The 25,020-nt window shown below is 35.0% G+C and overlaps 1 pseudogene; it reads left to right on the forward strand.

Moving 5' to 3' along the window:
- The first annotated feature begins 16,459 nt into the window (after window positions 1-16,459).
- Window positions 16,460-18,187, forward strand: LOC137714360 (2-oxoglutarate-dependent dioxygenase 19-like; annotated as a pseudogene).
- Window positions 18,188-25,020: the final 6,833 nt, after the last annotated feature.

The following is a 25,020-nucleotide window of genomic DNA, read 5'->3' on the forward strand; positions in this document are numbered from 1 at the left end:
TTCCGTGTCGTGTCGGGAATTGCTAGGTCTAGTTTAAATAGTCTCATATATACTTATTAATTTCGTTTCGTGTCGTGTCGGGAATTGCCAGGTCTAGTTTAAATAGTTTCATATATATTCCAATGTTGGTTATCGAGTAAAAATAAAACAAAAAACATTCCAATATTATTGGTGGGCTGATAAGTTTTGACTATGCTTTCTTGCTTAATTTCCTGCCCTCGTCGTGTACCCGCAGGAATCCCACGATTCCAGAAGTCCTTGCAAGTCTTGAGAGCGTAAAATATAGCCATACATAATTTTCATAAAAGGTGGACTGGACAACAAACACGTTGATTTATGGCTATAATTTAAGTTAAAAGCCATGATGTCATGGAAGAAAGACCGTACGGGTAATGCTACACTTACCATCTTGGTGTCCCATCACTTATATTATATCTCTAATAAAGGTGGGCTTGCCAACGCATGTGAATCCGATATTTATTAGAAAGAAGGTACAAGTGATGATACAACTAGATGATGAGAATAACATTTTTGCATAAAATATGGTTGATATTTTGACTTGCATAAAATATGGGTGGTGCCAGTGGCGCTCTCAAGACTTGCTAGGACTTCTAGAATTGTGGGTTCGAAACCCAATGGTAAATGACGGATTATGAGACTTATTTAAAACTAAAAACTGGAAGTCTCAGATTCAAAACCCGCTACTAGTGTGGAAGCCAGGCGTGTGGCTAAGTGAGTCTGAAATGCCTCTGTGAGTCTTCCCGACCCCTAAAGGGGTGGATAACCATTGCTTGCCACTAATTTCTCCCTTTTTAAACAAAGGGCCATAAAGTCTTTTTCACTTCAATTTTGGTTAGTTTTATAATAAATGAAAAATGTAGGTTATATTTCAGTAGGTGATCTCTAAAATGGCTATATTTCCAAGTTTCCCAAATAAGTTTAGGCTTTCAACAAAACTTTCAACTGACCACTGTGTTTGTTGAACTGCAATTGCTGATTCTAAGGTTATTGACCAACTTAGCTTGAATTAATATGGAATTGAACATAGATAAAAGGGTCATCATTAATTAGTTACTTGCATATTGGTCACCTAATTGGTTTTATTAAGGTATACATCTTAATAAAAGAAAATGTTACACTTAGTTTAGGAAAAATATGAGGTTTTGCACCACACATTAATGAAAGAGTAATTTTTATCTTCATGCAGTCTCAGTACTACATGAAGAGCGTGATAGCGTACTTTTAGCTCTTAGGTCAAATGATATGCAAAAATAGAAATGAATTTATAGGAGTTCGAACTCAAATTGAGAGTTTCATATCTTTACTCGCTTTCCACTAAACCAAGTTCCTAATCTGTACTCACTTTCCACTAGACCAACCGAATAGAGATGCATACCCACAGCCGACTGATTTATTTGAAGGTCGATATTGGTAAAACTGTATTTCCAAAGCTTGATCTTCCCAGATCTCCTCAAAATTTCAAATTCAATTTATATATTCTTTTTCACATCCTTTAATCAATCTTCATGCATGAACGAAGCACATTGGAGTATTATACAAAACAAAACCAACTTTGATCCTTTATATGCATTTTGATACCTGTTGAAAAAAATTAATATTCCACCACACAATATTTTTTTTTTTTAAAAAAAAAAGGAAAACTGGTGGCAAGCTACGGTTATCCACTCCTAAGCCATACCACATGGACAATCTGTTGATACAATTATTGTACCGGCGCAGGAGTTGCTGGAAAAAGAAGGCCAAGCTCCGAAATACATTGGAATGAACTATAAGGAGTATGTCCAGCTTCAACAAAGTGGCAAGAACTACATGAAATCCACCTTTGATCACAAACTTTGCGTAACTAAGCTTTATACACAGTCCCATGGCGTGGTCACAGTTCAAGCGATCTCAACCACATTGAAAGAGCTGCAGCTTCCTTTTGGCATATTTTTCTTCGAACTGTTTTTAGTGAAAATTTCTCTTCTTTTGTTTCAGCGATCTCAACCACTTGATGTGTTATTAGCGCCAAACAGCTTTGTACGTAGTTCAATAATGTCAAACAATCTTAGACTAGCAGCTAGTTTTGAGTGAAAAAGAAAGATAACGGATTCAAATCAAGTGGTCTGATAGGATTTATAGTACCTGCGCAAATAGGGTTAAAATCAGTGAAAATACTTGTAAGAGTACAAGATAATTGTAGTATAATTGTTCATGCAAGGTCGTTGTCCCCAAAGATTGTTTGACTAATTCGTAATTAAATTAACTCTTAGTTAATTATTAAAACAGATTTTTAACAAAGATTTGAGATTTTTGAATTTGAAAAGATTAAATTAACAATAAAAGAAATTTGAAAGTTGGGAAATAATGGTAGCAAAGAAGAAAAACGTGTTTTAAATTAAATAATTTTAGGAAAGACTAGGGTTTAGCCATCACCATTACAATCCTACGCAATTCTACCAATTCCTTATGAATTTCCACATACATGTTTTGAAGGTTTGGCTTTCCTAATGCATATTTTCCTCGTGATGTTCAAGCGAAAACATATATCTAACATGCAACCCACCTATGATGTTCAGATCAAATATAAATATGCAAGACTCATTAAGCTTTGTGAAAACCCTTTGAAAAACCATGCAACCCTTAAGAGCATGATGTTCGCCTTAAGTGAACTTACCATTACTAATCACAAGACGCCCTCTTCAATTTTAGGGTGATGATCCAACAGAAATTGCATCAAATTACTAGTCTAAATATCCTAATGGTGATCAATCATTAACATATATAGATAGTTTTAATTACAGTGATTAATAATTCAAAGCAAGCACGCATCCATTCACAAGCAAATTAATAAAATTACATATTCATGCTAAGGCTCATGGCCTAACCCTAGCAAAGGAATTAGTTATGTATACTCATAATAAAAATCAAAGAAAATATCATTTGTAGAGCCAAAAATAATTATAAGGTGACACGTGGATTTTTGGATAAAAGAGGACAAAAATACCCTTGAGGCATACTGGGATTCCTACGCGCGAGTAGCGAGCAATCATCCCTCAACCAAATCAAAAGTGCCCAAAATAGGTAACAAATTCAAAACTATTTCATCCACCCTCATCCTATATTTTCAACAAGGTAATTATTCCATAACCCCCAAAACTTTTAAATTATGTTAATTAGTCTACTAATGGATTTATTATCTAATTAATCTATTAATGGCTAATTAACTACAAATTACACCTAAAAAATACCACAAATGGCCGGTCCCTATTCTCCTAATAGGGCCGGCCATATCCCTATAAATAGCTCTCCATTCTCTCAAAAAACTACTTCCAAGTCTCTTGCAAAACTCTACAAAATTCTCCAAACACTCTTCCCTCAAAATTCTAACTTTGGCATCGGGGGTTCTTCGGCCAAACACCCCCCCCCCCCATTCATCATGGGCGCGTGAGGCTTTTTGGCCTAGACCAAAAGTGTGATTTGTTTTGTAGGTGCAATTTTGTCTAAGAATGAGAAGGTGGAAATTTGCATCCACATCATTAACTAGAAAAGGATGAAAACACCTTGTAGGTAAAAGTCTGAAATTCTCCAAAGCTTTGCTAAGTTCTCTTAATGTTGCGTCATGAACCCTAATGACTAAAATACCTTATTTATATTACTCCAAAAAAATAAAACCCTCACAGAAAAGGCCTTCTAAAACCTAGGAAATAAAATAATAAAAGGATAACTAGGAATTACATTCCTATTTTGATTAGGAAATCTGCCCAACAAAGAAATAGCCACGTTTCTGGACCTTCAAGGCTCCAAAACAGGCACAAAATGACTCGAATTAAAGATTAGGTCCTCCTCTTCAAGTTCCAAGAAGAGTCCAATTCCAAAATCCATCTTCCAGTCCAAAAGTCGCAAATAAACTCTACAGCCCAATCTGCAAGCACTGCACGCTGGGCATAAATTAATTCGCCACAATCAGATGTTTTGAGATAAAATTATGAAATTTTGATACAACCTTCTTGACAGATTCACGAATCCGCTCCAATTGAAATCACTTAAAAAATTTCACCGTTTGATTACTTTATGCTCAGAACAAGTTCGCATATCCTACATTAAAATCACATAACAAAGTATCAAAATCTCACAAAAATAATAACTAAAATATACCTAGAATAGAAAATAAAATATAGTATAAAATCGACTCATTATAATCGGTCGTCAAGTGAAAAAGAAAACAAGGTCGGTTTCCAAAAAAAAAAAAAGAAAACAAGGTTCATGAGCACAATAGCAGCACATCAGTTTTAATATATAACCCATTAAAATAAGACAGAAGAAAGAGAAAGAAATATCAAATCAAGTGCAACTTCTGGAATCCACAATCACCATACGCAACACGCGGTTTTCAATATATTTGGACTTTGAAGTTGGATTTACATAGTTTTGCGTTGAAATTAAGCTAATGATTGATTTTCTTTTTTGAGTACATCGATATTTTTATATGAAGGAGAGGCGGCAAAATCACACAATGGACAGCCTAATTTGGTATCGAATTCGCCATTCATGAGATTCAAACCTAAGACCTCTCACTTTCGAGTAATGAGAAATACTACTAAACTGTAGTACTGAGTAGCAGCTGATGATTGATATTGAGTTTAAAAAAATGAACGCTCCACATAAATAAATAAATAAAATATTAATTTGTGTATATATTTTTTCTGAGAATTTATATATTATTTAGTTTGGTTCAGTTCAATTTTTGTACCACCAAAATTGAAACCGAACCAATAATTTTTAGTTTGGTTTAGTTCGGTTTTCTAGTTTCGATTTGGTTTTCAATTGGTTTGGTCCTTTTTAGTTTCAGTTTAGTGTTCGATTTTTTTTTGCATTCATTTCCTTTTGTCATTGGTTGTCCAAAAATGGTACTCTTATCATTTATTTATACTATTATTTGTGTCATCTTTCTAATAGAGATATGACCCATATATGCTAGTAGGCCTTATTTCTATTGAATAGATGATACAAATAGATGATAAGTGTAACATTACTCTTGTTCAAGCATCCCACACAATAGATCTAAAAACAAATGAGAGAGACCTAGAGAACCATTAGGTTGTTAACGGAAAAATGTTTTGACCGTTAATTTGATTTAATCATAGAGAATTATTATTAGCACTTTAAAAATCTCATTTCACACTCTAAACTTTCTATAATTAGAAAGAAGGATGCACTTGTGAGGAGGGTAGAATTAGAATGAGATTTTTGAAGTGCTAATAACAATTCTCTAATCATAATATGGTGGTGAGATTAGTAGTGGAGATGATGGCATAATACCTTATTACGATGAAATCAAACTAAATGAATCTTAATTGTTTCTTATTAACACTCAATGAGTTGCTTTGTCAATCTATTAGCTAGCTATTCTAGAAGTTCTTGAAAGTCTTGAGAGCAACACCCCACGTGTCAAGATACATGTGGGAAATAAGTTTAGGCTTTCAACAAAAATTTCAACTGGCCACTGTGTTTGTTGAACTGCTTTGCTGATTCTAAGGTTACTGACCATACAAAACGAGCAACATAGCTTCAATTAATATGGAACTGATCATAAAAAAAAAGGGTCATGATTAATTAATTACTTGCATCCGTCACTTAATTAGGTTCTTCTTCTGTTTTTTATTTTATTTTATTTATTTATTTATATATAAAAATTTTGCGAATGATTAGATATCCATTACAAGATAAAAGAAGATAATGAAAAAGAAGCAGAGCTAGAAGAAGGAAATGATCGATACTGGAACAATATAACAAAATAAGAACTACACAACAAAGACAACATGATGGAAGCCTAGAAGAGCTGAAAGCAGATAAGCAAAAGTTGAAAGAGCAAAATAATAATGCAACAAGTGGGGAATATGTCACAATAACACTGTGTAAAGTTACGTACAATAAGTCCAGCACCAGACAAAAATATAAACATCATTGTGGCACTCGCCATAATAAATGGAATAATGGCATAAGAGTAAATAAAAAAAATGTTTGATCCATTATGGACATTTTCCACCAAAAATTCCCTTTTAATTAAAAATAAAATTGAAAAGAGCTTTCATTAAATCCCCTTTTTTTATATGCTGAATAAAATACTTCGTAGATTGCATATTTTAAAGTTAATTTTAATTTTAATTTGAGAAATGTTAAGGGAGCCTTACTTATAGAGACATAAATACATATCATATTTCACACAACTCCACCCCTTTTAAACCATTATAAGGAGGGACAAAAAACCCAACAAAAAACCAAGCCTAACCCAAAAAGAAATGGATTGAGTAAATTACGGCCCGTGCCACTCTATTATAACCGTTAATAAATGGTCACGTTAACCACTACACAACAAAAATCATAAACACTAACCGGTTTCCTTTCCCTTTTCCCTTATTCAATACCCGCGGTTTCCTCTTCCCCAAACCTATCATTTCAAATTCCTCTCATGCAAAAGATACTTCCCAAAAAAGAACACTAAAATCTCTATAGTTCACGACACTTTGAAGCTGGATTTTCAGTAAATGATTCACAAAGTTCAGCCGGATTTCCAAAAAGATCAGTGTTTCAAAGGTTTTCCTACCACTTAAAATCGTCATTTTGCATGATTATATTTTCAAACTTTGTAAAAAAACGAATGCATTATCAAGTGTTTTTGCACCTCTTTATTTATTTATTTATTTATTTTTTATTTTTTGCCAAAGACATTTTCAAAACTGTCAAAAACACATGCATTATCAAGTGTTTTTTGCACTTGATTTTACAAAAAATTCACTGTTCCAGTTCGAGAAAAAACAATTTCAGTGTTTTAGATGTTTCAGTTTTGCTTTTTTAGTTTATATGTTACTGATTCTTCAACATCTGAAAAAGAAAAATGAATATGCGTCTAAATTTTGTGAGTAAAAACATTAACCGTCTAGCTTCGATGCTACACTTTGAACTAATGTTGCACTTTGTACTGATGTTGCACTTTGTAAATTAATTCTGGTTGTACTTTCTGTTTGTAAATTGGTTTTGCATATAAATATGTTATAGAAAAATAAAAAAAGGAATCTGCATCAAGCTTGTGTTAAAACAATTATGCATCTACATTGTGCGTTAATAACCAATTTTACATTTACCTTGTTTGCTAATTGATGTTGCATCTATTTGTGTGCTAAGTGATACTGCATCTACTTGTTTGCTAAGTGATGCTGCTTATAGCTTGAACGCTAAGTGATGCTGCTTATAGCTTGAATGCTCAGTGATGTTGCATCAAGCTTGTGTTAAAACAATTATGCATCTACATTATGCGTTAACAACCAATTCTGCATTTAACTTGTTTGCTAAGTGACGCTGCATCTACTTATTTGCTAAGTGACGTTGCATCTACTTGTTTGCTAAGTGATGTTGCATATAGCTTGCACACTAAGTGATGCTGCCTCAAGCTTGTGTTAAAACAATTATGCATCTACATTATGCGTTAACAACTAATTCTGCATCTACCTTGTTTGCTAATTGATGTTGCATCTACTTGTGCGCTAAGTGATGTTGCATATAGCTTGTGCGCTTAGTGATGCTGCATCTAGCATGTGTGCTAAGCATCAAGAAGAGTACCAGTATATCTTCCCTTCAAAAACGTACCATCAAGGAACAATATTGGTTTACACCATAGTAATCCTTTAACACAAGCTCCAAAAGATATGAATAACCTTTCAAATCATTTACTAGCATTATCAAATTCTAGTGCACAAAATGATCCATCATTGGCACGCACGAACTCATTAAGGTACCAAGGCAAAAATCCAAAGGAGAAAGCCTCATCACCATTAACCTCATTATATGCAATCTCTTTGCCACGCCAAACTGCATGATATTTAACATCAATACCATAACTTTCCTTTATTTCTCTCATAACATCCTTTGCCTTAATAGACGGATTTGAACGAACCTTGGTAGCCAACAAAGAGGACGAAACAGAAGGGTCAAACCTTTTATTCTCCTTTTGACAAATACGTCCAATGCAAGTATGAATATTATTTAATTTTTTAATGATAAAACAACCACTAGGCTGTTGCAAAACAGCATGAACACGACATTGACACCCCTTCCAACAGTTTCTTTGAGCAAACAGTGGTAACATGCTTCAAATCATTCCCAGTGAACTTGAAAACAAAACCAATCTCAATAGAGTATTGTGTAAGTTTTCTATGAAACTGAACTGTACCATCTTCATAAATTTGATAATCATAAGAAATATAACTATGCCACTCATTTGTTGCTTAATGGTGAGGTCCATAAGAGTCATACCCAAAAATTGGATCTCATCCCCAATACTAGTAACTTCACTTAGGCAAGACAACACACTACTAGTAGAAACAATAGACATCACCTTCTTAGCTTGAACATAAACATTAACAACTAGATTTGATATCAAGTTATTGACCAATAGAAGGGTCTGAATATCTTCATTGCACTCTAATAAACAGTTTGGTTCACATCCGTATAATGAGTATTTCAACAGAAAGCATCTTGATGACAAACTTGGAAACTTCAAAGTTAATTGCCCACATAAATCCTCATAACTAGTATGCGGTTAAAGTGACACAACTACTGCACGATTTTCATAAACACACTTCAACACTTTAACAACAGACATGATCTACATCAAAATAAAAAAAATAAATAAATAAAGTTAAACTAATGCTGCATAGAAATAATTGGATATATATATATATATATATATGCATTTTAAAATGTAAATATAATAATCAATAAAAACTAATGCTGCACAAATATTTGTAACACAGATGCAACACAAAAACGCCAAAAATGATTATAATCTATTAACTTGTTTCTAATCCATTGTCCTTTAAATAAATATTTATATAAAACTGATATTGCACAAATATTACGTTGATTATATAAAATTGATGCTGCACAAGTATTATGTTGAAAATTATTAAATGCTTATTAAAAGGGGGGGGGGGTTCCCCCCAACCCCCCCTAAAAAAACTTATTTCAACTGATTCTGGATGATTCTATGAACTAATGCTGCATAAATATTAATATATTTATTTATATAAAACTGATGCTACAAAAGTATTACATTGGAAATTATTAAATGTTCCCCCCCCCCAACAAAGAAAAAAAAAACTTATACCAACTGATTATGTACGATTCTATGAACTGATGCTGCATAAATATTAATAACCTTCGCCAAATTAAGGTTCTAAAAAATGGTAGGAGCTAGTCGGGCGGCAAGCTAGCGCCTAGCGCCTAGGCGGCTAAGTGGGATCTAGGCGGATTTAGGTTAATTTCATGTATATCTTGTAAATAAATGCATGTTAACATATAAAAAATTACACTTGTATGAAATTCTTGGATAAGATAACAAAAGAATGATAAAATACAAAAAGAGTATCCAACAAGTCTAAAATTTCAAAAACACATTAAGCATATATGCCATATAACTTAAGACATTTCAAAGGATTATATCTAATTTTTTAAAAATAAAAGTAAAAATCTGACATAGTGGGTTGGGTGGTTAATAATAAAACTACTAGGAAGCCATGCTAGTTATCCCTTAACGAAACCACGCCCATTGGTATCATCCCCGAAATCCTCTCTTTTATTTATGATTTTATTGGTGTCCTACTTTGAACTTTGGAGCCAAGACTAGACAGAGCATGGGTATTTTATTTATGATTTTATCTGGGTTGGTGACACTTTCAACTTTGGAGCACCAAAACCGGTCAGAGCATGCATCCTTCCCCCATTTCATATCAACCGGTCCCATCTCTCTCATGACTTTCTCTCACATCTTTTCTCTCTCTTTTTTTGACGCACAGACCCCACGTTCCCGTGCACTTTCCTCTCCCTCACATCGCTCTCTCCCTCTCTTTCTCTAAACCTACACACTCAACCACCAATTCTTATCATCACTCACACATCACCATCATTTTTTTTTTGAAAACCGGTTCTCTCTTCTCTCTCTCTCTGTCTCTCTCTCTTTTCAAACTCTCTGCCTTCTCTCCAAACCATCTTTTCCTCTTAGATTACAGCTCGCTCTCTCTCTCTCTCTCTCTCTCTCTCTCTCTCTTCTCTCCTTTTGAACTCTTTGCCTTCTTTCTAAACCACCATAGCAAAAGAGAGCTCCAGGCACCATCACCACAAATTCAAATTAAATCAAGACCCTAAACCACCAAATACAAGACCTGCCCAACCTGGGGATCCCTATGGTACCTTTGCATGTTAAATTCTATGATGGAAAGTAGGAGAATCCAAGCAGGGGTTCTCGGTGATAGTTGCTCTAATGGAATTGAGCTACAACCTTTGAAAATTGAGCTTCTGGCGTGGAGCTCTAGCGAGGGACCTATCGAACTTGGGGTCCCATGAGCTCGAATTAGTCCCGTTCGAAACTCAGGTAGCTTAACCCATGCTCTGCATGTTAATTTCAAGTTTAAATTCGAGTTTGCGATTTTGGGTTTCTATTTGAAATTTCTTCCCAGGAAACCATTTCACTTCTCCTAGACAGCTGCCTAGACCGCCCAGGCCGCCTAAGAGCGCCTAACATCTCCTCGATATTTCTTAACAATTTGGACCTAATCGCATCGGCACACCTCCGCCCCTACACCTAGGCGCCGCCTAGGCCAATTTTTAGAACACTGTGCCAAATACTAAACTAACTCATAATACATTCCAATTCTAACAAATATATATGATAACTATACTACAAAAAACCAAAGGAACTTCAATGAAAAACAAAAGCAACACAACGAAAAATCACCTTCGCCAAAAACTTGATCAAATAATAAAAATCAAATCAAAATCTTCAAAACTAAAATACCGTGACTGCAAAAAACAAAAAAACTCAATGCGACCAATAAAAAACTGAAAAATCAGAGACTCTTTCAAAATCTAAACCGAAATCAATTCAAAAACACACAATAACTTCGAAAATCTAAATCGGAACACATAAAATTCAGAGAGATAAACTTGAGAGAAACACTTACCTTCGAACAAAACTTGAATGATTCAAAGAGAAATTATGGCGAGAAATAATTGAGGGAGATGACGAAGGATAAATCAGAACGGATAAACCTCAGAGAGAAAGAAAAACAGCAGAGAAACGAAAATATAATTTAAATGATTCGAATCATTGCCGATCACTATTTAACAAAATACGTAACTCTGTTTCTAACGGAAAAACCGAACATGATGTCATCTTACGCGGGTTTAAAAGATGTCATTTCTTGAATTGTTTAAAAAGTGTTGTCTCAATATATAATTAAATATTGAAAGTATACTTTAAGTGTAATTTTTCCAAATGTTAATGGGACCCTCTCAGAGTGCGACTATCCATGGACTCACTGCCACCTCATAATTTAACATTTATTCTTGTGCCAACATTATAAAACATTGTGCCCAAAATATAAGGTGGCAAATAGTCCCTAGAGAATCCACCTTTTGAGAGACCCTCCTTAGCATTTCTCAAATTGAGAAATGCTAAGGAGACTCTCTCAAAGTGAGACTTTTCATGGATTGAGAAATGCTAAGGAGACTCTCTCAAAGTCTCTCATGGATTGAGAAATGCTAAGGAGACTCTCTCAAAGTGAGACTTTTCATGGACTCACTGCCACCTCACAGTTTAACGTTTCTTCTCATGCCAACATTATTAAACATTGTATAAATTGTATAAATAAGTGCTTATATACACTTAAAAATATACATAATTGTATTGAGATACATATATTACAAAATAAAATAACATATAGATTATTTTAAAAAATTTATTACATATATGTATATAATATATCCATATATTATAATAATAATAATAATAATAATAATAATAATAATAATAATAATAAAATATGACTTATGTGCAAAAGTTGAGAAATATTTCTTTTGGTTTTGTAACATTTTTTCTTAGCTTAATATGTTTTAATCATTGTTGGGCCTTACTTTTCATTAAAAAAGGATTGAGCCTTGTTTTCACATTAAATAAATAAATAAAAATTTATTGCCTAATTTTAAAAGAACTATCAACTTTAAAATGTCTAACTCTAACCCTAGCCAACATAAACTCTGCACTATCGCACTTTTTCTTCTCTGCAATTGCAGATTTTATAGAGCTCCCTCTCTCTCTTCCTCTCTTGTCAAATGTTTTATGCCAACTCCTCTTCTACGCATGTAGAGAAGGGAAAAGGCGTAGCAACATGATGACTACCTTTGCAATGATATTTTTTTCTTGAGTTACAGAATCGTCCAGGGGTTGCTGAGGCCGCCTAGCCCTTCCAGGAGGCTGTCTAGGCACTGCCTGGTAGTCTAGCCGACTTGTTGAACAATTTTGGTGAATTCTCGACAGTTGGCCGCTGTCAAGCACCTATGTCGATTTTTAGAACACTGGAGGTGGCAGAAAGTCTATAGAGAGTCCCACTTTTTGGAGTCTCTTTAGCACTTCTCTTATAATTTTTGGAAAGAAATATTTTTTGGGTACAAATTTCTAGAAAGATATTTTTTTTGGAGAGTGCTATCTATTGTGGAGCCTAAAATAATCCCAAAAATTCTAGAGACGACATGTGGACTTTTGCTCAAGAAAGACAAGATTGCTCTCAATATATGGGCAGGCTTCTTAGATGCTCCAACGTGCAGCTCACACCTCTAAAGGTCTCAGCAGTTGAATACAGTTGCCCACATCTCACTTGCCCTTGGCAAGGAAAAGTCAACACATTAAAGATAAGGATTAATTACTCAAGTCCTGTCTTTAATACATTCCCATTTGAAGATTGACTCCAATCAAGTAAGTAATTCCAATTTAAATCAATTAGGGATAATTACTCCATTAGCTCAAGATATGATTCCTATTTAATATCTTGAGAATATTTCTTCATAAATCTTGACCATTAGGATGCCGCCACGTGTAGGGTAAAACCCTAACACTACGGCCAGCCCTATCCCTATAAACACCCCATATTTTTCCAAATTTCAGAGGCTTTTGCTACACTAAAAAAGCCCTAAACACTTTATTCACTCAGAGAATTTGATTTGCAGGTGCATTTTCATAGAGGCTGAAGACGATGAAAATTTGCATCGACATCCACGCGCCTATTTTTACTTCTCACACACCCCTCTCAATTTCGTACCGTCAGATCAAATGAACTGAAGAAGATCAACTGTAAAAAATTAACAAGGGTTTGTAGGAGGTAAAATGGGTGTGTGAATTTTTATATGTTATTATATTTAGGAAGTGCTTTATCCATACACTCTTTTTTACTTTCTACACACCTTTAGTAATTTTTTGTCATTAATTTTCTTTAACTCATTCAATTTAACGATCGAAAATTGAAAAGAAAGTATAAAAAGTACAAATGAGTGTGTAGATAGCACTACCTTATATTTGTAGCGTTGAAGGATGTAACCATTTGCTTGCCAGTTTTGCTTTGTTTTATAGTGTTGGAGGACGTAACCATGTGCTTGCCAAATTTGCTTTGTTAGTTTAAACAGTCTCATATATATTCCAATGTTGGTTTTCGAGTAAAAATAAAACAAAAAATATTCCAATGTTGGTGGGTTGATAAGTTTTGATTATGCTTTTTTTGAGAAATAAGTCATCTTCAGATATCTTCCTCCTAATTCATCAAATTAAGGAATTTGTGCTATTAAAAATTGATTCAACAGTTGAAGTTATTATAATTTTTAAAGTGATTTTCTGTTTGTAGCCGTTTGATCAAATTTTAATAGTACATGATTTCCTGATTTGCTGAATTAGGAGGAAAAAATCCGAAGAAGATCTCTTTCCGTTTTCTTGCTTAATCTCCTGTCCTCATCGTGTACCCGCAGGAATCCCACGATTCCATAAGTCCTCGCAAGTCTTGAAAGCGCAAAATAAAGCCATACATAATTTTCATAAAAGGTGGACTGGACAACATACACGTTGATTTATGGCTATATTTTAAGTTAAAAGCCATGATGTCATGGAAGAAAGACCATACGGGTAATGCTACATTGACCATCTTATTGGACCATCACTTATATCATATCTAATAGAGGTAGGTCTGTTAACACATATGAGTCACATCTCTATTAGAGAGATAGTACAAGTGATGATACAACCAGATGATGAGAATAGCATTTTTGCATAAAATATGGTTGATATTCTGACTTGAATAAAATATGGGTGGTGCTCTCAAGACTTGCAAGGACTTTTGGAATCGTGGGTTCGAAACCCAATGGTAAAGGGCGGATTACGATGCTTCTTTAAAACTAAAAATTGTAGGTCTCATATTCGAAACCTGATGTTGGTGTGGAAGTCAGACTTTTGGCCAAAAGGAGGCTGAAATGAATCTGTGAGTCTTCCCGTTCCCCAAAAGAGACACATAATCGTGACTTGACACCAATTTTCTCTTTTTTTTTAAAGTAAAGAAACATTGTTGAAAAGGAAGAACTGGTCTTTGATTATCAAACTGATTGGATTACTCTTATAGACCTATTATATAATTCTTAACTTAAATATATTGTAGAATAATTAGATAGCTAATTTCTCAAAAAAAAAAAAAAAAAAAAAAAAAAAAAAAAAAAAAACAAAACAAAAAAAAAACAAAAAAACAAAAACAAAAACAAAAACACTACTTAATTCTTGTAGACTGGTCATTTCAATGTAATTTTTTTTTTTGAGGAAAACTAATGAAAAAAGTTTGAAAACTTTGAGTTTTAATGATAAGGACAAAATAAAGGATAAAGTGAATAGTACTAGGATTGACTTTTTAGTGTAAAAATGTGGTTTTTCGTTAAAGTGATCAATACCGTGAGCTTTTCGTTAAAACTCCCTATTTTTTTTTTCTCTTGATGAGTATGAGATGGTTGGCCACCGACATCAAATTAATTAGTGATTCTGAAAGCTTACTTCTGGATTTGGACCTCATCCAGATCCTTTTTGTAATGATTCGAAGAATTAAATCTTATTCGATAATTTACGATGAATGGATAAAATAGGAGGATCCTCACAAAAAAAATCCGGAGAAGATCCTCGTCCCTTGCTTCTCACCACAGAATATAGCCATACATAACTTTCATAAAAGGTGGGCTGGACAACATACACGTTGATTTATAATACGGATTATGAACACGAGAAAGTTGATGACATACGTCCCAGCTTCTCAGTGTCTAGCTAGCTCTATAAAAAGATTTCCTTCATTTATCATCACAAAAGTTTCATCTCGATCGACTTACTTATAATTCTTTTTACTCATCCTCTTCTGATATACATAATATTCTCTGAGTCCTTGAAATTTGAAGATATGGCTCCAGTTGCTACTGATGAGTCGATTTTATACCATATATTTTACCCTAATCGTAGTTATAATTTATTAGTTATTTTGGTAGAATTTTGATACTTTGTTATGTATTCTTCATGTAGGACATTCGACTTACTCTGGAGCAAAACATGATCAAACGGATGAATTTTAGAGTAATTCCAATTGGAGGATGTTAATGAGTCTGTTGTCCTAATTGTGTCAAAGTTTCATAATTTTATACCAAGCGGTTTATTTATGGTGATGAAATAAAGAAGCAGCGTGTAGTGCTGTCAAACTGACGTTTTGGGCTTCTTTGGGCTTTTTGGCGTTCAAGATGATGTCTTTTGGGTTCGAGACCTTCTGCAATTATGTTTGGGACATCTTAAGCTTTAATTCTAGCCTTTTTGAGCCTGTTTTGGAGCCCTAAAGATCTAGAAACATGGCTGTTTTGAGGCTGTGCAGATTTTGGGCGAATTTATCTAGTCAATTTAGGATTATATTTCCTAATTTATTTTAATTTATTTAGTTTCCTAGTATTATTCTAAGACCTTTTCCAAGTAGGATTTTATTTCCTAGTAGTATAATAAATAAGGCAGAGGGAGAAAACGCACGCACACTTTAGAGAGCTTTTGGATTCAAGTGTATTTTCAAGATGTTTTCTATTCTTGTCTTTAATAATATTTCATTGTATGATTGCTAGTAACTAAATTCCGTTTGCTAGGGTGAGGCCACGAGCCTTAGCAAGAATATGTAGTTTCTTTTCAATTTGCTTATGATATTATGCATGCAGGTTCGAATTATTAATCACCGGTTTAAACTATCTAATTGTTTTAATGCTTAGCTACCATTAGGATCTTTAGAAAAGTAATTTGATGCAATTTTGGTCGGAAGTCGGTTCCTAAAATTGACGAAGGCTTCTTGTGATGAATATTTGCAAGTTCACTTAGGATGAATATCACGTCTTGAGGGTTGTATGGTTTTTCAAAAGGTTTCACAAAGCTTAGTGAGCCATGCATGTTTAGATTTGATCTAAATACCACAGACGGGTTGCATGTTTGATATACACTCTATGTTGGGGGTCCAAGTAGGCATACTTTAGAAAAACCTAACCTTCAAAATATGCATGTGTAATTCATAAGTACGAGGAAGAACTACATATGATTGTTAAGGTAACGACGGAACCCTAGGCTTTTACGATTTAATTTTCAAAACTTATTTTCTTTTAGTTTATTTTATTTTATCACTTTATTTTATTATTTTCTATTAATTCGTTTTTATTATTTTAAATCATAAATCAACTTTTTCTCAAACTTTGTTTTAAATAATTAATTAAGATTTGATTTAACATAGATTATTCATTCAATCCCTGTGGAGAACGACCTTGCTAGAGCCATCTATACTACAATTACCTTGTACTCTTGCAAGTATTTAAATTATTTTTATCCCTACTTTTGCAGGTGGTAAAATCCCTATTAGCTACTCAAACCATGGATGTAAAGAGCATCAAATTGGTTGCGGAATCACCCGCTCTCATCTCTGTTCCTTCTGCTTATGCCTTCAACATAAACCCCAATGATGAAGCAGATCCAAACGATCCCAAATTAGCAATCCCCATAGTTGATATGTCTCTTCTCACCTCGGGATCTCCTGATCAACGGTCCAAAATAATCCACGACCTCGTCAAAATTTGCCAAGAATGGGGCTTCTTCATTGTAAGTAGTTTAACAACGTACTAACTACTTCCATTATTTTTTGGGAGAAATATTTGAGTGACGGTTGCCCAGTGTTTTAGATTTACTTGTAGCAATTTGATAAAGAAAACAACAAAAATGATACTTTTGTCACATTTTCAATACCACATTTGTATCATCTCTCTAAAAAAGATGAGACTCACATGCGCCTCTATTAAAGAGGTGGAACAAATGTGGTATGAAAAATGTAGTAAGTGTAGCATTACTGAAAAAAAGAAAAGAAAAAGCAAGCTAATTAATCATGATCACGATGTATTCATTGCAGGCAATTAACCACGGAGTCCCAGAGAGTCTAATGAAGGGGATGATTGACGTGTGCCATGGATTTTTCAGCCTCCCAGACGAAGAGAAGGAGGAGTTCAAATCCGGAAATGATTTTCTGTAGATGTTCAAGTACGGAACCAGCTACAATCTTGCATTAGACAAAGTCCCTCTCTGGAGGGACTTCTTCAAGGTGAGAGTACATCCCGAGTTCTACTCCCTCTACAAACCGGCTTGCTTCAGTGAGGTTTCAATGGAGTTCAGCAAGAGAACAAGAGAAGTAGCATTGGAGATAACACGCGCAATCTCCGAAAGTTTGGGACTGGAGCCCAACTACATACATGATGCGATGAACATGGATCGCGGCCTACAAATGCTGGCCGCCAACTACTATCTGCCTTGCCCTCAGCCAGAACATGCAATTGGTATACCACATCACACTGATCATGGCCTTGTCACCCTCCTCATCCAGAATGAGATGAATGGCCTCCAAGTTGAACATAACGGCAAGTGGCTCACCGTCAATGGCCCTGCCAACGGTTTCTTTGTCAACCTCGCTGACCAAATGCAAATTCTTACTAATGGCAAATACAAGAGTGTGATGCATCGGGCAACGGTGAACAACAAAGCGACGAGGATATCTATTGCCATACCACGTGGACCATGTGTTGATACACTTATCGCACTGGCACCGGAGTTATTGGAAAAAGAAGGCCAAGCACCGAAATACATTGGAATGAATTATAAGGAGTATATCCAGCTTCAACAGAGCGGCAAGAACTACATGAAATCCACCTTTGATCACATACTAGCGTAACAAAGCTTTATACACAGTCCCATGGCTTGGTCACACTTCAAACGATCTCAACCATATTGAAAATCTGCAGTTTCCTTTTGATTTCTTTTTCTTCGAACTGTTTTTAGTCTAAATTTCTCTTTATTTTTATTTTTTTTTTGTTTTTTTTTTTTTTGTTTCAATGATCATGTCATGCCGGTGTTGGCTTGATGTGTTATTAGCACCAAACAGCCTTGTAGTTCAATAATATCAAACATCGCAGAGTAGCAGCCAGTTTCGATTGAAAATAGGCTTCGGTTTTCAGGGTATGGGGCCTTCAATATATTTGGTCTTTTAAACCAATGATTGATTTGAAATTGAGGAAGGAAAAAAATACCCAATATAAATAAATAAAAAAAATATTAATTTATATATATTTGGTTCAATTCAGTTTTGAACCATCAAAATCAAAACTGAACCAATAGTTTTTGGTTTGGTTTTCTAATTTCGATTTGGTTTTCAATTGATTTGGTCTTTCCTAGTTTCAGTACAGTGTTCCGTCATTTTTTTCGGTTTTCGATTTTCCAAGCCCACTCCTAGAAGATATAGATTAAGTTACACAGGTATTCCAAATATATATACACGTACAACAAAACGTATTAATAATGTAGAGTGGGATTTATACAGTTTCTTAAGTTATCTTTCACTAAACGAGAAAAGGGTTTAACGGACTGTTTAGTTTTCCTACTAACCTTATCGATACGTGCTTTTGGCCATCACCGGATTCTGGTACAGCTTCTCCGTAACCAAGTTCCGTTAGAGGTTAGATATGTCGGACGTACATTTTGTTAATTAGATGATCAATTCCATTAGTTTTACATTATTTGTTGTAAAATTAACCATGTGCTTGCCTTGTATATTATTATATGTCGAGGACTTAAAATCAAAGTATAAAATCTAGTTAAAAGAAAAGAGCGTACAATTAAAAGTGACAATGTGCTTGCCCGATTGCTTTCATTTCCTTATGTCATTGATTGTCTCATAATTCAAATGTTGGTGAACCACAGTAAGTGGTCAGTGGTAAGGGCATGAACAACGGTTTCCTAATAAAAAAAATGTGGGAGGTTTTAGGTTCGATGTTTCGAGCTAGTGAGTTTGCTTGACTATGGCCACTGGCATGATGAAATTTCCTATAGCCTCTCCGGATTCGGAAGGGATGGATAACCGTAGCTTTCCACTACTTGCCTCATTTTTAGAAAAATAAAAAATAAAAAAGGGAAAAAATGTTGGTGGGCTGTTCGGTTTGACTACACTTCCTTTGCTTTCCAAGCATCCCACGGCAAAGAAAATATGCAATAGATGTAAACCATTGAAAAATATTGATGAAGATAGTTATGCAGAAAGAGAGAGAAGAAGAAGAAGAAGATCGAGAGTTTAGAGAGAGAAGAGAATATCAGAAAATGTATTATCTTTCTTGTTAGTTACAAATGATGGTTACAAGGTTTATATAGTTTGTATTGATAGCTTACACTCTAAGCTACACAATAACAAACTTTAACTAACTTCTTTAATCTCTTGACACATGTCTAATTCACAGCCATAGGATCCTAATACTCTTAACATCCCCCCTCAAACTCAGGACCGAGAAATTGAGCCTGAGATTGGCACAATGAGTCTGGAAAAGAGGTGCAGAAAGCCCTTTGGTAAGTATATCTGCAAACTGCTCAGTGGAAGACACAAAGTGCACCCGTAGTTGCTGTGTTGCGACCCTTTCTCGAACAAAATGAACATCAACCTCAATGTGTTTTGTGCGTTGGTGTTGAATAGGATTACAGGTCAAGGCTATTGCAGACAGATTATCACAAAAGAGGATGGGTTTCTCAAGAATCAAAATCTGTAGAAAATGCAACAAAGACTTGATCCAATCCAGTTCAACAGCTGTAGTAGATAGGGCCCGATATTTAGCCTCCGTTGATGATCTAGAGACTGTGTTTTGTTTCTTGGACATCCATGAGATAGGATTAGAACCCAAGAACACCACCATTCCAGTAGTTGACCGTCGATCATTAGGATCACCAGCCCAATCTGCATCACTATATGCAGTAATATACTGGAGAATCCTTTTGACAGCCACAAATGTGACTCCATTGGTCTTTGCATAAATTGACAGACCTGATGCACTGCAAAAGCGATGTCCGGTCTAGTAAATGTCAAGTATTGCAGGGCACCAACTAAGCTCTTATACAATGAAGGATTATTGTACGGCTTTCCATCATCTATGGGCAGTCTATTGTATGGCAAACATAGAGTAGCACAAGGTTTGGATAATAGCATGTCAGACTTAGTTAAGAGATCAATAACATACTTATCTTGGGAAAGAAACAATCCATCCTTATTCTGCACAATTTGAATCCCCAGAAAGTAATGAAGGGGTCCTAAATCTTTAATTTCAAACTTTTTAGCAAGGGATTGAATAACGTCAATGATGGCTTGTGTAGCACTCCCTGTTATGATTATGACATCAACATATAAAAGCAAGATCACCACAGAATTGTCAACAATTTTCACAAACAATGATGAATCTGCATATGTAGACTTGAACCCCAGAGATGGTAGAAAAGTAGTGACCCTCTCATTCCAGGCCCGTGGTGTCTGTTTAAAACCATATAGTGATTTATGTAACCTGCAAACATAATATGCATGCTTTGGATCAACAAACCCAGGTGGCTGTGTCATATAGACCTTTTCTTTCAATATACCATGGAGAAAGGCATTTTTCACATCCAATTGTCTCAAAGTCCATCCAAAATGCCAAGACTAGTCTCACTGTTGAACCACCAGCCGTGCCTTATATCTCCCAATTGAACCATCAAAGTTCTTTTTGATCTTATACATCCATTTATACCCAACTAAGTTCTTGTGTTTGGGCAATGGAACCAAGGACCATGTACCTTGATTATGTAAGGATGAGATCTCATCATTCATAGCATCATACCAAACTGGAGACTTCAATGCAGATTTATATATTGCAGTTTCCACTTGAGTCAAATCAACACCTCCATTTTTATGAACAGCAGCAAGTAGAGCAATGTTTTTAACAATCCCACTCTTGGATCGTGTCTGCATGGGATGTAAATTAACTGGAGGAATAAAGAGAACCACTTGAAGTTGGTCATGTTGGAATTCAGGTACCACAGGGAGTGAAGAGGATAAAGGCTGTGTTGTTGATGAAGATTGAGTATCGGAGGAACCATCTGTACTGGAACTTGAAATTGTAACTGGGACTAGAGTAGAATCTGTGGAAGATTGATGTAGTCCAGTATTTGGCATGACACTCAGGATAGAATCTAATGGGATAGAACCTGATGATGAACTTAAAGTTGAGGGGTGATGTGATTGTGGAAATATAAGAACATTATTGTGATCTTGAACAGGATTTGTGATTGTTTCATGTGATGGCAGTGATGAAAAAGAACTAAGGTGAGATTTAGGCACCAAGGAACAATATGGAAATTCAGTCTCATCAAATATGACATGTCGAGAAACATCATAACAGAGAAAACCTTTATACTTGGATGCATACCCCAAAAATACACATTTTGTTGTTCTGGGATCAAATTTGGTACTAGTATATGGCCTCAACCAGGGGGAACAAGAACACCCAAACACTTTCAGATGTTGTATTTCAGGCATAAAGTTGTACAACAATTGAAATGGAGACTTATTTCCCAATAAAGGAGATGGCATCCTATTAATCAAATACACTAAGGTTTGACAAGCAAAAGACCAAAACAAAGATGGTACGGAAGCAGATTGTAATAAAGCGATGGAAGTTTCTGGTGCGAGATTTATACGCACACAAATTAAACCCTCTTTTCGTCAATTGTAGTATAAGTATAAGTAGGGATCGTTCTGGACCGGGGATTAGGAGGGATTGTTAATCACTTGGAAACTGACTCAAAAACGTAGAAACGCAATATAAAACACTAAACTAGACTCAAAGAATGTAAAACTAAACTTTAAAACTCTAAAACAAACCAAAAGACTCAAACAGTACCCAACGCACTCGAAACTGCCTTAAAAACACTTTCTGGGCAGTTTTGAGCACCTTGAGTACTTTGGACGAATTTGGGAAACAAAATGAATCAAAACACTTATAAACACAAACTAAAAGTATTTCTAACTAATCTAACACTTTAAAATAAATGGGGGATTGGTTTTGGATGAAATTAAAAACAAAACAAAAACTTGGAAACAAAACCAAGAATGATGAAAAACTAGTTAGAGGGTTCCTTATCCACACATGAACATAAGCATATAATTTGACTCCCAATTATGACTTCAACAAACGATGAATGACAATGCTCCAAGTTAATTAGGTCTGCTTAAATTAACTTTCAGATTTCCCTAGATTCATTGGATTAAATGGGATACGCATTACAACCAAATTATTCCTAATCAAAGTCCCTAACATGGAATACGCATGATAGAGACATTCAACAAAGATCATTAAGTTCAACGGAAATCATAAACATCGACTAGGCATTCATAACTATGGAATACGCATGTTAATCCAGCCTAGGGTTTACTAAACACAATCGTGACTATCGATTTTTACTACTCATGAATATAAGTTCATAACGATTAGGTGAAATTCCCTTATATCCTAGCATCAAGTTTAGGCATGCAAATTAAGTGTCGACCCTCAACCCACATACATAAACAAGTTCTTAATCAAAACAGAAAAGTAACCCACATCTAAAGTTCATGAATTCATAACTGGAGTAAATCAAATCATAACCAACATATGTCCATGGCTTCAAATTCGCCTCTAACTAAAAAGAAATTAGTTCCACATGTTTAACATAATTGAATAACAAGTTAAATTAAACATGAAAACAGAAACAAGAAAAGAAAGAACAAATGGATGGAAAGTTAGCTACGGGGTTCATCTCCACATATGTTATACTTGCATAATAAAACGATTTCCAATTGCATTTCAATAAATCATTAATTCTCAACACTCCAAGTTAACCGTGATGCACTAATTAACCTTCAAATCTTCCTAACGTTATTGAATTGGATGATTGCATACGACAACCCAAAACATTCCCCACAAGTCCCCTACATGATTGCATAATAGAGATACAAGCAAGAATCATTACACTCTATGAAAATTATAAGTGTTGACGGGACATTCGTTACTATGGAATACGCATGAAACTTATGCCAAGAATTCGTTTAACGCGATTGTTTATAAGCAACCTCCACTACTTGTGAATATAAGTTCGTAACTATTAGGTGAAACTCACTTATATTCTAGCGTCATATTCATGCATGAAAATTAAGTGTGCACTCTCAATAAACATACATAAATAAGTTATCAATCAAACAGTTAAACGAATTGAATCCACAACTTATGAAACGCAATTAGAAGTAATCAAATCAAAATGCAAGCATAAACATATATTTCGAATTACCCCCTAACCAAGGGGGGTTTAGTTCCTCATGGTACAAAACAAAGAGAATCAAAGAAACACCTAAACATTCCAACAACTCAAACTTGAATTGTATGAACGTTTAGGCCCTCTTCTCTTCCATTCATCATTCGTACAAAACAAAGAGTATTGAAATTAAACATTGAAATCAAAGAAACACCTAAACATTCCAACAACTCAAACTTGAATTGTATGAACGTTTAGGCACTCTTCTCTTCCTCTTCGTTGTAGCACAAGGTCTAAGGATAGTTTGATGGTGTGAATGGTTTGGGGAGTGATGGAAATGGAAGAGGAGTGGTGTTTGGATTATAAGGGAATGGGAGCTCACGGCAATGAGGGAAGATTGGATGTGTTTGTGGTGTGTTGTGTATGAAAATGAGATGTTTATTGAATGGGAATGCAAGGGTTTTTATAGGAGGAATGGAGGGGTATATGGCTGTTTGTTTAAGCATGCATGTGGCTGGAATGTGGTGGAAAAACAGCTAGGAAAGTTGGTGGAAAGCTGGAATTGCACAAGGGAAAAGCTGGAAAGGAAATGGGAACTCACGGCAATGGAGAATGTTATTTGGTGATGAATGCAATGATGAAAAGTGAATGAATAATGCATGTAGGGTTAGCTAGGTTGGAAAGGTGTGGAGGATGGCTGGAATTTAGGGAAAGGAAATAGGTTTAATGCAAAAATAAAAGGGCAAAGTGGCTGCAATGATGAAGAAAAGCTGGAATTGGTGTGGAAGGCACGGCAATGGTTATGTTTGGTGTTGGAAATGCATGTGAATGCATGGCATTGAGTTGGGAATTGAATGATTAAATGTGCATAGCTGGAATGATGAAGAATAAAGGGTGCATGTGGGTTAATGTGAAGGGAATGCATGTGATTGACAACTAGGTTAGTTGGTGGAAATCTGAAAATGGCATAAGGGATGCATGGCACAAGGCTAGTGTTTGGTGATGGGTGCATGTGTTGGTGGTTTTGCATGGCTTTGATGGATTGTTTGATTGGGCTATGCCCTTTGTTTTATGTCCCAAAGAGCATACAAGGCTTCAATTTCGTCCATCCTCTTTGCTCCATGATTAAGCTATCCAATCCATGCCCAAAAATGCTCCAAATAGCCTCAAAATGCACTTTCTTGCTCCCTAAGCCCTTAGAACCTGAAAACACACAAAAGAAGCATAAAGGACTAAAATAACTAGAGAAACATAACGTAAATGCACGAGAACAAGCCATTTAAGTCGCATGAATATGCTCCTATCAGTTTCAATGATATGTCTGTGTTTTCTTTCTGCTATCCCATTCTGTTCTGGTGTGTGAGGGCATGACAATTGATGCATTATTCCTTTATCAGATAGAAACTTTTGAAATGTTTTACCTATATATTCACCACCACCATCACTGTGCAGAGTTTTAATGGAAGTTTGAAACTGATTGAAGACAA

The sequence above is a fragment of the Pyrus communis genome, chromosome 14 (assembly GCF_963583255.1).
Source record: "Pyrus communis chromosome 14, drPyrComm1.1, whole genome shotgun sequence".
NCBI lineage: Eukaryota > Viridiplantae > Streptophyta > Magnoliopsida > Rosales > Rosaceae > Pyrus > Pyrus communis.